Source organism: Choloepus didactylus, chromosome 1 (assembly GCF_015220235.1).
Source record: "Choloepus didactylus isolate mChoDid1 chromosome 1, mChoDid1.pri, whole genome shotgun sequence".
In the NCBI taxonomy this organism is placed as follows: domain Eukaryota; kingdom Metazoa; phylum Chordata; class Mammalia; order Pilosa; family Megalonychidae; genus Choloepus; species Choloepus didactylus.
Window position 1 is genome coordinate 121,817,192 of NC_051307.1, and position 16,216 is coordinate 121,833,407.

A 16,216-nucleotide genomic window follows, 5' to 3' on the forward strand; every position below is an offset into this window, starting at 1 on the left:
AGAAGCAATTTTTAAAAATCAGGATGGTCTGAGAAGGCATTGTGGAGGATTTGGGTTTGGGCTGCCTCTTGAAGTCCTGGGAGGATTTTTTTCTTTAAATGCAATTTTATTCGGATACATTCACATACCATATAGTCCATCCAAAGTTTACAATCAATGGCTCACAGTATCATCATATAGCTGTGCATTCATTGCCACAATCAATTTTAGAACATTTTCATTACTCCAAAATAAAGAAAAAGGAAAAAGAAAAAGAACCCCCAAAACATCCCATAACCTGTGTCCCCCCCATTACTTATATATACTTTTTTGTCCTTATTTTATTACTTATCTGCCCATACATTGGGTAAAGGGAATGTCAGTCACAAGGTTTTCACAATCACATGGTCACTTGATAAAAGCTGTATAGTTATACAATTATCATCAAGAAACAAGGCTACTCCATTACAATTCAACAGATTCAGGTATTTTCTTCTAGCTATTTGAATACACTAGAAACTAAAAAGGATTATCTGTATAATGCCTAAGAATAACCTCCAGAATGACCTCTCAACTCTATTTAAATTTCTTAGCCACTTTATTTTGTTTCATTTCTTTTCCCCCTTTTGGTCAAGAAGGCATTCTCAATCCCACAATGCCAGGTCCAGGCTCATCCCTGGGTGTCATGTTCGCATTGCCAGGGAGATTTACACCCCTGGGAGTCCTGTCCCACATGTCCCATGTAGAGGGGGGAGTACTGAGTTTATTGGCAGAGTTGGCTGAAAAAAAGAAGCCACATCTGAGCAACAAAAGAAGTTCTCTGAGAGTGTCTCTTAGGTGTAATTATAAGTAGGCTTAGCTTCTCTTTTACAGGAGGCAAGCCCCAAGATCAAGGGCTTGGCTTATTAAATTGGAAGTCCACAATGTTTGTAAGAATACCAGTAATTCCCCAGGTGGATAACTTTAATATTTCCACATTTTCCTCAGTCCCTCAAGGGGGTTTGCAAATACTTTTTTATTTTCTGCCCAAAAATACTCTGGGGCATGTTGGGGTATTACATTAAGCCTTCCCTGGAGGGGAAGGGGAAGGGCATCACAGGAGGGGCAGTAGCACAAACCCAAAGGGGAGGAGGAACTAGGCATGTGAAGAACAGACTGGAAGGAAAGGTCTTGTGAGGAAGCATTTTGAGAGGAACTCAAAGAAAGCAAGGTAGGAACTAAGGCAAGTGGCTTCAGGCTAAAAGACCCATCAAGGCAGCAGGAAACCCTTCCTTACTTATATTGGGCAGCCAAGGAAAGAAATGCTTCTGGGTGATCAGGCAAGAAGGTATAGTATCAGGTCTCAGCACTGTCAGGTTCAGCACCTCCTCACCCTGCATCTCCTCCCAGATGATGGGTGGCGTGCTGAGTCCATGGAGAGGCAGCAGCAGGAGGGCCAGCAACTCAGGGGCCACCGGGACCAATTTTGAACTTTCTTGTTACCCACAAGAACTCTCACTCTATTTTCTAGGTGACTGACTAGAAGGCACATCACAATTTTCATGATGGCTAAAAAAGAATAGGGAACTTTGGAAATTAAAGGCCAATCAACAAACATAATAATTTACATTTTAACCTACATGTTAAGAAATACTTGGCTTGTTTTTCAGAAGAGCCTATCTTGTCAGACCAATTTTTTTTCCCATATAAATTTATGTTTGCATTGTGGGTAAAAGGAAAGTATGCATTAAATGGAATGGGGCCAACGCAATCTGTGAACTGATCAGTTTAAATAACAATAGGTTATCCAGCCAATCTTGAGATAACATTTATTTGAAATGATACAGTTTTTGTGTAAATTTGTAGTAACCTAACAGGGTGCCAAGCAGGCATCCTTTTTGTTGCTGTTGTCATTACCAAGTTGCAAAATTGCCAAGTTGCAATAATGTTGTTACATTTCGCAGGGCTAGAATAGATTTCGAGCAATTTATAATTTGTAAATAAGAAAATTGTCCTGAAAAAGCAGGAGAAGCAAAACAAAACAAAATAAATAAAATATAGATCTGAACCATGACGGATGTTGCACAATAGGGAATGGATGTGAAGACAGTGAGACGTTGTCATTAATGCAGCCCTGGCAACACGCAACACAGATTAAATAATGAATGCCAGTTGTTGGGCACAGTGAGGAGAGACAGTTAGCACATTGTTTCTAGCTTGCCCTTCTAATTTCAAAACTAATTACTTATGTAAAAGATTCTGCTTTGGGTATAGCCAGGGGAAAATTAAACAGTTGAACTAGTGTAAGTCTTGTAGTTCAGCTTGAATCTCCAATCACAACTGAATAAAATAGCTTTGAGCAAAGACTCTGATTTAATTGTTAACCTTGCCTGCAGAGAGCAGCCTGAAGAGAAACACAATACACTCATTGACTTGGGTTCTGTACTCACTATTCCACCCTCTCCCGATCAGATTCTGGCTAATGTGATACAAAGAATTGGCTCCTCACACACCCTTCTGTGCTCATGACTGCGGCTCCACAGAGAGGGGTGACGTGATGCTGGGTTCCACTGTGGGACTGGCACAGTACTCAGGGCCCCGGAAATGGTGTCCCCTTAGGCTGCAGGTTTCTGCTGAGGTAGAGGCTCTCATGTTTGGGCTGCTTGTCTTTTCCTGCTCTGGGTCATTGTGATGGTCAAATGAACCAGTATATGCGAAAGTACTTTGTAAACCAATGAAGGAATTATTGTTTGACGTTGTGGAGTGGGGTGGTGGGAGGAGCACAGGTCAGAAGTCCTGGATTCGAATCCTGGGTCCGTCTCATACTAGGGTCCCCTTTTTCTGAATGCCATTTTTATGTGTCTTCCTGTGGTTCTTTCTTTCACCTCAAATCAGATGTTCTTTACTTTTTTTGTGCCGTGGGAACTCCTTTTGGCAGTCTAGTGAAGTGAATGGATAATGTTTTTAAGTGCATAAAATTAAAACACATAGGATTATAAAGGAAACCAATTATACTGACATACAGTTACCAATATACTGAAGAGTTAATATGTGACACTGTGATACACAGCCTTCTTCATTAATGTGTTACATAACAAGATCTAGTGGCAGGTCTAAAAATGGTAATTTTGAAGTAGTGATGAGCTGAAGCGATACTTTGAGATATTTGCAATAACATAATGGGGTATGAAAATGTCTTTGATTTCTATTAGTGGCATTATCACAGATATGGCTAACTTGACCATGGATTTTTGCCTACATTCATAACTGAAGGAAATGCTAACTTTCAGTTAGAGGTTAATAAGAAATAAAGATGAATTTTTTCCCCATCCACATTCTCAGACCCCTCTGAATTCTGAGACCTCAGAAAACCCTTGCCTTAAAACTTCTTCCTCTCTTTTTCTGCCATGCATTTTCCAGAGGCAATCTCGTTGCACCCTACCTCACCCCACCAGCTGCAGCTATCCCTTCTCTGCTGATGCTTCCTAAGTCTGCACCTCCAGTCCAGGCAGAGGGCCTGAGAACCACACCTGCATCACCTGCGACCTGCTGGACATCTACGCTGGAGGGTCCCCAGGGCCTCAAACTGAGCCTCCAAAGGGGAAATCATCATCATATTGGCCTCCCCAGCTCCCCTTCTCCCACTAGTTTGCTTTTCCTCCTGTGTAAAGCCTCTGTGAAAGGCTTTACAACCACCAGTTGGCTCAGGCCCCAAAGCTGACTTGGGCAAGGGAGCCAGTGAGCATTGCGGTTGTCATATTCCTTGCCAGGAAGCACCAGCCTCCCTGATAAAGCTTGTGAACATGTAAACTTGGAACTTTACCTGGAATGTCTTCTAAATTCCTGCTCACTTTACAAAGCCTCCTTCCTCTTTCTCTTTCTAACGCGCCCATCTGGTCACTTTCTGGCTTAAAATCCCTTTGGGACGCCTCTTTGCCTTCATGATGTGATCTCAGAGGACTCCTGCCTGCTCCGTCAGGGTGACTTCTCCTCATTCCTCAGCCTCAAAGAGCCCCCTGCCATCTCTTTACCTTGGCAGGGTTGAGTGCCCTCTGCTTGGATAGCCCTTACCTTCCATATCTCCGTGACTAATTCTTGTACTCATCCTTCAGGTCTTGCTTCTCTGGAAAGCATTTCCCAACCTGTGCCATCATGAAGGACAGTCCACAGTGCTGTTGTTGTCCACTCGTTCCTCCCATGCTCCTGCTGCGTTTGACCAGGGTCTGGCAGGGTTTCATACACAGTAGGAGCTCAGGAATGTTTATACACATTTATTAAAGTACATGCTTAGAAGCTCAGATGCTAGAGCCAAACTGCCTGGGTTCACAGCCCAGCTCCACATTCTGTGTGATCTTGGCAAGGTCTTGCCTCAGTTTTCTCATCTGTAAAACTGGTAATAATAGCTTTGTGAGGTGTAAGTGAATTAATACTCAGTGTAAAGCACTTTAGAAACACGTCTGGCTCATAGTAAGAGCTGCATAATATTAGCTATTATTATTAGTTTTAGTTTCGTAGGGTGGCTTGGACTCATTTAAAGTCACATCCTACCATACTTTTATTTTTGCCAGGATTTTATTAAAGAGTGTAGTATAATTTGGGGCTCAATATGTAACTTTTCTTCATCTCCACTGAGTTTTGGTATCAGGTGTTTATTTCAGCAGAAACAATGTATGTGAAAAGAAAAGGATAATTTTTGAGAGAAAGACAGGGAAAATCCTGGGGAGATAGACATTTGACATGATGGTGACACAGTCCCACTAATAGTTAGCTAACTGAGTCAGGGATTTCCCCATGTGTCTTCCATTTCAGACATTATATTGACCTCACATGAATTTTTCCTACAGCTCTTTGAGCAAAGGAGAGATCAATATTATTTATCAGAGGATTTCTTTGAGAATGCAAATCATCATATATGTCTGCAAACCAGATCCACATAATAGATGGTTTTGAATGTAATTACCTTTTTTTATGAGCATTTTCAGATCCTTTAGAAATATTCTGCCCTTGTAAAAAATTTTTTTAAATGATCCTTACCACACATTGTATGTGACATTAATATGCTCTTATAACTAATCATTCTCTCCCTTTTGTTTTTCTTCCAACATCCAAGTAATAATATTTCCCCTGGGATTTATTCAACTGTTCCAGCCTTCTCTTGGTTTTGCCACCAGATGGGGTACTGGCTCCTTTTAGACTGTCGGCCACTGGCCTTAAGGCAGGTCTTTGCTCACTGAAGTATTTGTCTTGCTCACTTCATTCTAAAGTGATTTTATGGGAAAGTGTTTAACCCTAGAGTTGGGGAAGGAGACCAGAGGGAGGGCGAGGCGAGTGTTAGATGTGAGATAGTCTCCTGGCTTTTCAGGTCTGACTTTGTTGAGTGAATATGCTAATGGTTATGTTTCATAGTCTTTGAGTGACTTGAATTTTACCAGAAACGCATGTAAATCTATTTGGCAACAGGTGAGTCAAGTTTTTCTCGTATAGTTGGTCCAATCTTACCATTTAAAAAGAACAGCAATTAAAGTTAGGAATCCTTGACCAATAAGTTAAAACGTGTCTTATTTAAATTAAATACAACCCATGAAAGCAAGCCTTTAGAATTAAAACTGTTCTTGGAGGAATTAAGTATGTACAAGAAAATTGTATATACTGTGAAGACATTATGTTAAAAAGCTGAGCATGTTTGCTTATCCTTTTTTAAGCAATATATTGGAAGGTTATTGACTTTAACTGCTTTAAGGAAATTATCGATAACATATTTCTAGAATTTAAAAAAATTAAATTTCTTACTTTGAAACCCTAATGAGTTCCATCTTAACAGGCAACTGACTCTTTTAAGCTTATAAATGAATCCTGAAAATAGGTGATGAAACTGAATTATGAGTGATTTTCAGATTTACACTCAGTCAGCTTCAGAAGTCTAGAGATTCTTTGGTAAACTTTTCTCTTAATTTATAATAGTAGTTTTTGGAATTTAGTGATTGATCAAGTTTTAAGCATATTTAATTATATAAAAAACATCTGAAAATCCCTATACTCTGTGAGTTTGAGTCTCAGAAACAATAACTTCTTGTGTCTCTCTTATGCAATGTGAAATTGCCGTACTATATATTTCACCACCACCAATGTCGACAACAATATAAAAGTTTTTCATAGAACTAAATGTAGGGCAGACTGTATACCCCTTGATTAAAATAAATCTGTCACTTCAATACAGTGTCTGAGGGGAGAGAAGGGAATGAGAGTTTCTTTGTTTAGGTTTGTGCTGAGTTTCCTTGGGCAGAAAGTACAAAAGTGAAGCCTAGAGTCTTGGGTCATTCTGTCTGTGGGTTTTATTTCTCACAGCAGCCCAGTGTCTGCTTAACATATGGGGAGTGGTTTCAGGTTCCTTACTAAAGCTTATAGGCTAAAGTGCTTTGTGGGCTTGGCTCTGCCTTTAGTTGCCTTTAGGGAGTTGGCCTGAACTGGGCTGGAGAACAGGACTTTGGATTATGTAGATTCTCAGGATAGTAAATTATTCTCCCCTCTCGGCTGTCAGCTGCTTTGGAGATTAGTTTCATAGTAAGGATTCTTTCTCTAAAGCAATATGAAGCGTCTACTGTCACAGGGGCTCCAGGTTAGTAAATAACATTTTGAACTTTCTGTCGCATATGTTGGATATTCTCTCTGTGCTCATGGGGCAATGATGTGACTGACAGTTACTCTGTGGCTGCCTTTTTAAAGAAAATAATGGGAGATGGTTGATCCTACTGAGATATGGGGGGTTATGTTTGTCCTATAATGTATTCATTGTTTGCTGGTACTAAACACAAGCGGAAACCAAGAAGAAATGCCATACATGTTTTGGATTTGCAGCCTAGAGTTTTGTACCTATTTGTAAGCATTTTCAGTTCCTTTTGTAGTTGGTGTTCTTTGTGGCCTCCCATTAAATCATCTAGATATAAATATGATTTTATGCACAGTTGATTTTATTTTCATTTTGAACAACAGGCAGCAGTGTGCTGTGGTCCAGCTAGCATTGTTGTGTTACCATGCTTGTCTATGCTTGTCCTTTGCACGGTTTTCCCTTAGGCCTACTTCTTATAGTTATAATGAACCAGAATATCATTTTAATTTTCCCTCTGAAAAGTCAGGCTTTTTTCTGGAATGCCTCATAAAATACTGCATAAGAACTGATTTGAGCAGCATGTACAGGTGAATTAAACTGAGCTGAATCTCTCAGTTACCACTATTTTTATTCTCATGTGGCTCCTCAAAATGCCAGATTCCTGTGGGAATAAATAATGACTGTAAAAGTAGGGTGTAATTTGTAAAACATAAAAGTATTGTTAACAGTAATAAAATGAAAATAATTCAATAAAATTAAATGCCAAGGAAGTATGAATTGCATTAATTTAAAGATCTGGGGAACAATTTTAACCTTTGCTGACTTGCCCATAAAGCAATCTGGCATGACATGGTTTACAAGAATAGTTCACTTTGATGGTGTTTAAAGTTTGCAATATTTTGTGAAATATATATAGCTTCTCTTACTTTTATATTATTTCAAGTGTGGTTTAGTTCTTGGTAACGTACTAGTGTTTAAAATATGCTAACATGCTCCTGTCAATGCCATTTTACTCTCCTCTTTTTATCCCCCTGGGAAAAACAACGTATTCGTAAGGGTCTGATCCTTCATGTTCTCTGTTTAAAAAAAAAATTTTTTTTGAAGGAAAAGGGAAAATGGAAATTGGTACTTAAAAAAAACTTCGAGGTGAATCTGTTAAACTTTAAGGATCCCAGTTCCCATCTATGCTGAGACTGAATCTGTAAGTGTTACAACTGCATGCCATCTCAGGATTATAAAATTGACTGTATTTCATTTCCCTAAAACATAATTGTATAGCTATATTGTTGCCCCTGTGTCTGGAGATATTTTCTTCAACAGCAAATCCATTAGGTCATTTTAGCTTTCCAAAAAAAAACAAGCAAGCATTGTTATGTCTTGCTTTCTATATGCATTTGTGTGCTATTATGCTATTATTAATTATTAATATGCTATTAGCTTAAATTTTAAAAGAAACTTTTATCAACAAGACTGTAGCTGCCTGATGATTTTAAAGAAAAATATTAAGACAGTTTACTCATTAATTACTTGTTTGTGCTTTAGGGGCATGGATAAAAGTTTTTAAAAGCTCACACAAAGCTCATTTATGTCTTGTAGATTTCATTTGCTGTGTTTCCAGTCTTTTCATCTCGCTCAGGCTTTTCTGGTACACGGTTTTCCCTTGGGCCTGCTTCTTACAGTTACAATGAACCAGAATATCATTTTAATTTTCTCTCTGAAGAGTCCGGCATTTTTCTAGAATGCCTTATAAAAATAACTGCATAAGAACTGATTTGGACAGAGTTTATAGGTGGATTAAGTCTGTTGGTGAAAACAAAGCAAACTCCCACTGATTGGAAATGGAAACTAACAATGTGGCAAGGGATAGAGTATAAGGGAAACTCCCTAAAAGCCAGATTTTGGGGTTTTCCCAGAGAATAGTCACATAATTAAGTTTCCTCCAAAACTGAGGGGGTTGGGGTTGGGGTGGAAAAAGACAGTACAAAGAGTGTTAAAAGTCTGTAGTTTTGGGGTAAAGTATCTAAACAAATCTTAGATTATTCCTCTTTGAGGGTTTGGAATATACACTGCCATTTTTTCTCACCTTGCCGGACTGGTTTAGTTTTATTACATCCCTGCCTTTTGGCTAAAATGAAGTAGAAATGGGTATTTTTCTCACGCCATAGCATCTAATTTTAAGTTGAGCCTTCAACTGATTCTTATTCAATATGCTTTAAAAAATCTCAGATGATTTATGAACCTAGCTGATGACCAAGGAGCATGTGATCCCAATTTTATTTAAAATAGAATCTGAGACTCAGCATTGGAGGCAAACTATTTGAACATGAATTGGTCCGCACCCTCTACATTGGGGAAATTGAATGACGGCAAAGATGAGGAATCTGAGGAAAGAACTGAATAACTGGGAGTAATTGTGATATTAGACACAGGTTTTCTGACTGCTGAACCTTCATCGATTTCACGTGATAGGTCTCCTCTGCTCACGTGCCTGATCATTCCCCAACCCTGCCTGCCATCTTGGTCTTTGCAGTGGATGGCTCAGGAGGTGTAGCTGCTCCATCTGCAGTTTATGGCTTTGTCAGATTCGTGTAATGGCGACAGTGAACAGTGCTGCCCCGCCTTTTCCACGCTTAATCTCCCAGCTTCCTGCCCTTTGTCCTGCTCACTGAAGGTGCCAACACGCATGGGTCTTTTGCTTACGTACCAGAATGTGGGGACAAGAAACTGTGATGTCCCCACATCCTGGAGATAAAATGACAGTAAACACTGATTTCCCAGAGGGAATGAAGATGATACCAAGGAGAGATTTTGCTGCCAGAGCTGATCTGACCACAGATTTCCCCAGTTGTCTGTTTCATTCTGAAGAAACCAATATAAGTTTGAGATTCTGGCGGTGGTCGTTGTGATAGTCATAGTAGTAAGTGGTAGTGGAAACAGTATTAATAATTACCATCATGTTGTAGCATTTCCTAAGTGCAGCCACTTAGGTACCAAGCCTCTTATTTAATCTTCATATCATTTTACAGTTGAGGAAACTGTCCCGGAAAGGTTAAGTAATTCATCCCAAGCTATAGTAGTAAGTGACCGTAACAGGGTTGAGCCTCAGAGGAGTGCTGTGGTGGGGGAGAAACCGATAAAAGAAGTTGATGTTCCTGGAGAATATAAGCCAATATTTATTATTGATGAGAAGCAGCCAAGTAAATACCGACATCTGTGCTGCTCTTCATAATCAAAGATGTTTCTGTTAACCTACTGTCAGCCAGGAAGGTACATGTGTCCTTTGTGTGGTTTTCCTACTTGCGTGGGGGTGAGCTTGTGCTCCGTTTTCTCACCTGTTATGCTGGGAACCATATAGAGGTTGCCCAGTGTCAGTACCTGCGACAGTGGTGACCAGTCCATATGGTGAGTAAACCCACAACATCGAATGCACTCGTCTCCTTATGTCAGTCTTGGGCTTTTGAGACTAAGGCTAGCGTAATTAAAAAACAAAAACAACAACAACAAAAAAACACAACTACTAAGGCTAGGAACTGGACATTTCTGACTGTTTAATTTTAATTTGACCTATACAAGTGTCCTTTTCATTCCTACCCCGTATGACTTCCTGGTTATTTTGTCAGCTCTGAAAACTTGTTGCAGCTTAATGGAAAGCCAAAAGTATGAGACACATAGTTCCTTTACAAACATAAATGTATATTTGAAAAATGCTGGGCAAATAGCTTACATGAGATTTGGCAAAACTTGAATATGTGACAAACTTGGAACCTTTCACAATATATAAAGTATTCCAGATAGATCAAGGAGATAATTTTTTAAAAAATAGGGAAGGAAAGGAAAGAAATTAAACACCACCAATGCTGATCTTTGGATGGGAGAAGCAGTTTCTTTTCCTAAAACCTATAGAGGAAATCACAAAAGGAAAGTGTCAATAGATTTGAATTTTCCAAGTAGGAGTAAAAAAGCTTTAAGTACAAAGATATTAACTGAAGCATTATTTATAATCACAAAAAGTTGGAAATAATCACAACATGCAATATAACAGAAGAAAATTGCAAAATGGACCATTATGCAGCATTAAAATTATATTTGTGGAAAATTGTAATAACAGGAAATGGTGATGATAGATCTTTAAGTTAAAAAGCTGTTTGCACAGCACATACTTATCCATGTTTCAAGTATACCCATCTATGTGTGTTCTCTGCCAAGGGAGATAGCAGAAAGGATGGCACTTTAAGTTAATAGGGGTTATTTTGATGGTGGGATTTCTGGTGGTTTATATTTTCTGCTTTGAATTTTTGTGCTTATTAGTGATTTTAAACATGATTACCTTATGTTTAGAAAAGTAAAAGGAAAGTAAAAGGAATAAAAACCTACAAGGAAAAAAAAAGGAGAATAAAATATACCAAAATTTAATAGTAGATTAATATCACCCATAATTTATTTGAGGTGATGGCTCTAAAAATGATTTTAATTTCCTGAATTTTTTTTGGTAAATTTAAGTCTTCCTCTAATAATAATGTATTATGTTTATTATAAAAATTAAAATAGATTAGGAGCGATGGGTAGAGTTGAGGCAAATTCAATTTTTATAAAGCACAGGATGATTTTACTTTGGAGAACAAATGTTTTGTTATACATAAACATTATTTTAGGAAACTGCCTTTTGATTTTTATGCATCAGGTTTAAAATTTTAGTCAGATGTTACTGTTAATCAAATTATTAGGTGGATAGCTTATTTTATAAGGGATGTGGGAGAAGGCCCACTTAATTCTCCGAAACATCAGTCCAGAAAAGATACGTTCATGGATTTTCAATGTGTGCAGAAGTCTTAGAAGAGATGTTTCTGCTAGAATAATGAAGGGGAAGAAAACCTTGGAGAAATTGACTTCATTTTCTTCCCCCTCATTTTACAAATAAAACACTGAAAATCAGAATGATCAAGTGAGTCCCTCAAAGCCACAAGGTTCTAGAAGTTTCTATAGGAGCCTCTAACAGGTCTTCAGGAGCCTTTTGACTCTCCTGGTGCTCCTCTTTCTACTATTCCATTATGCCCATTTGAGAACATGTATTAATGAGGATGAATAAAATTTCCATTTATCCTGGGTTGCTAAAAAATCAAAAGCTAATACTATTCAGCAGTTACCTAATGACATTTGAGGAAGAAGCTGAAGGCTGATAACTGCTTCCAAAGAAAACCAAACAACTTCACAGTACGGTCATTTTTCTCATCATTGTTGTTTGAACATTTTGTTCTTGGTTATGTTCAGGCTTATTTAACTCACATCTGGTTTCCATGTTTGTTCTGGAAGATAGTAGCCACATGAAGTGACTAGAGAGCACTTGATACTGAACCGTGGAAATTTTTTTTAACAGCTTCATTGATATATAATTTATAAAGGATAAAGTTCACCTGTTTAAAGTATACAATTCAATGATTTTAGTGTATTTACAGAGTTGCGCAACCATCACCAAAATCTACTTTTAGAACATTTTTATGACCTCCCCCAAAGAAACCTTATATCCACTCAGCTTTTCCTCCTTCTTCTCTGTGTGCCCCCCCCCTCCCCCACCTGTTTCTCTAGATTTGCCTACTCTGGACATTTTATATAAATGGAATCATACAATACATGAGAACCCTGGAAATTTTAACATGATGCTAAAAGACCACTCAGGCATTTGCCAGAGTTACTGAATGGGTCCCTCCTTCTTAACAGTGTCCTGAAATGGGAGATTAAGACCAAATGAACTTAGTCAGTGTTGTCACTTATTTTATTAGATTAAGTGTCTTATTTTTTAAAATGTAATTTTATTGACATATATTCACCCATCATACACACCATTTGAATAAGTGGCTTTATTTCTGTTTTCTGGAGTCTCTAACTCAATATTCAGAGGTATTTTCTTTTGTCATTTTAATTTATTTATTATTATTTTTTTTTACTTAGGGAAGTTATGGGTTTACAGAACAATCATGCATAAATTATTCAGAGTTTAAAAATAAACAAACATGAAACTACATACCCATTAATGTGAAATTATTGTAGGCTATGTTGCAAAATTGTTGGATTAGACCACTGCTTGTTCCCGTTAATGTGAGACTGCTGTAGGCTATGTTGCAAAATTGTTGGATTAGACCACTGCTTATTAGTTGTCACCTTCAAAGAATTATTTGATTTCTCTAAGACTCAATTTCCTTATCCATAAAACGGGGATGATAATACTAGTATTCCCCTTAAAGAGTTCTTCTGAGAGTTAAATGAAATAATATATATAAAATATTTATCACAATGTTTGATGCATAAATGTTCAATGAGTGTTTATTAGTATCATGAATAAATTAGAATGTTATTGATTTCATTTTTTGAGTTTATTTAGGGCCTACTGAAGATTTGAGTTGCATGCCATTTACATACTATTAAGCACACACACACAAAGAAATAAAAACATTAAAACAAGGGATGATACAGTTAGTGGAAAGGTAATAGTAGAGGAAATAATAATACCAATAGTAAAGATGGCTAACGCTTACATAGCAGGTTTTCAATGGATGTTTCTTTTAGTGTCTTTTCTTGTGAGCTGAGGGAATAGTGCCAAATCGGAAATGGGCGAAGGCAACCAAATGAGAGCTCCAGGTGGGAGGGAGCTTGGATGGTCTCCAGTCCACCCTCAAACTCAATGCATGAAACTACCACAGATTACAACCTTGTGTGTGGTGTTGGAACTTGCATTATGAAGGCGAGTTCACCATCTCACACACGTGCAGCTGCCATTTATCAAGCACTTACTATAAGCTAAGCTCTTTATATCATCCCCATTTTACTGAGGAAGCAAAATCTTAGAGTTTACGCAATTTGAGTAAGTGACAGAGCCAGAATTAGTACCTAAACTGTATTATTATGATGTAAAACTGCCTCGTAGTTCTGTTAGAATACTCTTATACATATTAAACTGAAACATACACTCCTGCAAGTACTTCTCCCATTCCTTGATTCTCCTGCTACCTTCTACTTGGAGAAGCAAAAGCTAATTTAATAGTTCCCCAGATAACTGAAAACAGGTGTCATGGCCCTCACCCTCATTCTCCAGGTCAATCACCCCAGGTTTCTTTTATTGTTATTGAGATTACAGGATCCCCCACACCATACTGCTTCCTTTTCCTTAGAATGTGCTTTCCTTTAGCAGATCCACCTGGTCTTCAAGATTCCTTTCCAGTGTGCTTTTCCTGGGGAAACCTTCCCTAACCCCCAGATTGAATACTTCCTCCTCCCACTGCACTTTTATTTACACTCTGGGAATTAACAGGTAAAAGCCTGACATTTCTCCCCCACTTGCCCTGCCCACCTGGCAACTACTAGCTCTGGACAGGAGCTCTGTTTACCTTTGTGCTCCTAAACTGCATCCCAATACCTGACACATGGTAACTGCTCAATAAACAGTGAAGGAGAATTTTGATCTCCTTTCATACAGATACCTAATATATTTGGTTTTTCAGAGATATCATTTATAAGAAATGTTTCTGGACAAAAAGTATGTGGGAAAATCTTGATTAACCGAGGGCTGAAGCAGATCAGAAAAGTCATAGCTATGGCTTCTCCAAGGCTGAAAGGAGCATCCTCTGGGGAATAGGACTGTGACAGCCTTTCAGCTGGTTACTGTGCCATTCATGTTCACTTAGTAAACGCATCCACTAATACCCTGATGCAAGTCAGCTTCTTGTTTCTCAAGCAAGGTTGGTACCCACCACCTTTGCTCAGAGAAATTTAGATAAAGCAATTATAACATTGACAGTGTGGTTGGATCACAAAGTTCACAGTAAACTTAATATCAGTGTTTAAATAAATGCTGATAAGAAGACACAGTCCAAAGTTATGCTGCCATTTTAATTTGTGATCTTAGTAATTTTTCAAAGAGTATGGATAGAGGCTCTTCATTAAAGCATGGATAGAGCTTTAATTTAAGAAAAAGTATGTAACCAGGGAAAAAGAGCTGGCCTTACATTTGGCATGTAACAGGGATGTCAATTTCAGAAAAGGGAACAGTGTGATTACCAGATCCAAAAATATAAAGTTTTTTGGGCTCTATAAACATATTAAATTCTTTTCTGAAAGTGATGCATCCGTTAACAGTACCACAAGCAATGTGGTTGATTGAGCACAATTGTTATTAATTTTTAATACAATCCATTATGGATTGGGAATCTGGGTCTGTTGTGGGGAACTCATGAGTTTGATTCTCTCCTGGGATCCCTCTGGCCTCCTGAAGCTTCCATTCTAGGCTGAGGGAGGCCCCTGGGTTACCCAGTTATGTTCCTTCAGGAGTTAATTTGTGTCTCTTTGTTTCTGTGGACTCTGGACTCGGCTCTGAGTCAAATTGGACCTGCACTTCAGTAAAGTTTGCTCTGCTTCCCATTTGCCCTCTGATTTTGAGCAGCTTGCCCACTTCCTTCCTTTTCCTTTATTGTATATCCTTGGGATCTCTGATATAGTTTGTGGAACATCTCTGAGTCTAGAGGACGATTCATGACAGTAACAGAATAAGAGGGTAGAGAATTAAAAGTAGTTCTCTTTATAGATCCCTGGTGTTGATGTAGGAACATCTTGCAAACTATATAGGAGATAGCTAGATAATTAATTAGCAAGAAACCCATTGTGATTGTTCTAGTTCTCCATAGATGAACACAGGGTAGAAGGAGAAAGTGTAAGGAATGTGTAATTTAAGGTTTTAAGTAAAAGAACCGCCTAGTAGATTTCAAATGACAAAAGGGATAGAACTGAAGAAAGAGAATTTCTACCCATGTGCTTTTGTCATATTTTTTAGCTCCAGAGGTATAGATTTGTAACTATGAAATAAATGTAATTTATTTTTTATTTTTAAAAGTGAGAATAAAGAAAAAATTCAAATATGCATTCTTCCTCCTACTCCAGACACCTTCTAGTTATGTGCATGACTTTTACTGATGAAGTTATTGGGATTTTGTAGTTCTGTTTAAACAGGTAAGAAATATTGAGTAAAAATTAACTCCATCATCAGTTGCTACTTTAGATTCTGATGCCAATATAATTCATCTCTTTTTTGAAAGACTGGTTAGCATCCAGCATATTTCAGCTAAAAATATAGGCAATTTTCTGTCTTGATAAGGTATACAACTTAAAAAAAAAACTATGAATATTGAGATAACTCAAGTTTAAATCAAGTTTAAATTTACTTTAGCGTTTTATGTGTGCTAAAAAATGTGTTAATATTCAAAGGATAAACTGACCTTCCTAAGAAGTGACTCCTGGATTTTCAAGAAAGATTGTAATATCATACAGTTCTTGAGTTTTACCAATCCAAAGGTCAGCTCCACTGTTTTACTATTGAGGGATTCAGTATTTGCCAAAGACTTAATGTATTTTTATTTGCTACATGATACATGCTTTTGAGAAGTCATTACTAAAAGCAGATTTGGAAACTTTAGAAGGGAATGGAGCTTTAGATATACTCCCAATGGATTCAGTTATTGCCTCCATCATCAGTTCGCCAGGGATTTTTGTAAATTCTTTATAAATATCCTTGCACCACTATCCAGGTGAATGAAGGTCCTTAGCGAGCTGGTTTTGCTGTTACTGAGTGTAATGTTTTCCTTCCCAGACCTTTCCTCCTGTCATAAA

General features: G+C 37.9%; 1 protein-coding gene across 10 annotated transcripts in view; it reads left to right on the forward strand.

The window, feature by feature from the left end:
• The window catches only part of PLD1 (phospholipase D1), a 234,676-nt gene that overhangs the window by 55,427 nt on the left and 163,033 nt on the right, over positions 1-16,216 (forward strand). The window contains exon 1 of one of the 10 annotated variants that reach the window (XM_037840688.1): positions 5,874-6,574. The exons of the other annotated variants lie outside the window; for them this stretch is intronic. The gene's annotated coding sequence lies outside the window, so the exon portion shown is untranslated. Of the gene's footprint in view, positions 1-5,873; positions 6,575-16,216 lie in introns of those variants that run through there. 10 annotated transcript variants of the gene reach the window in all.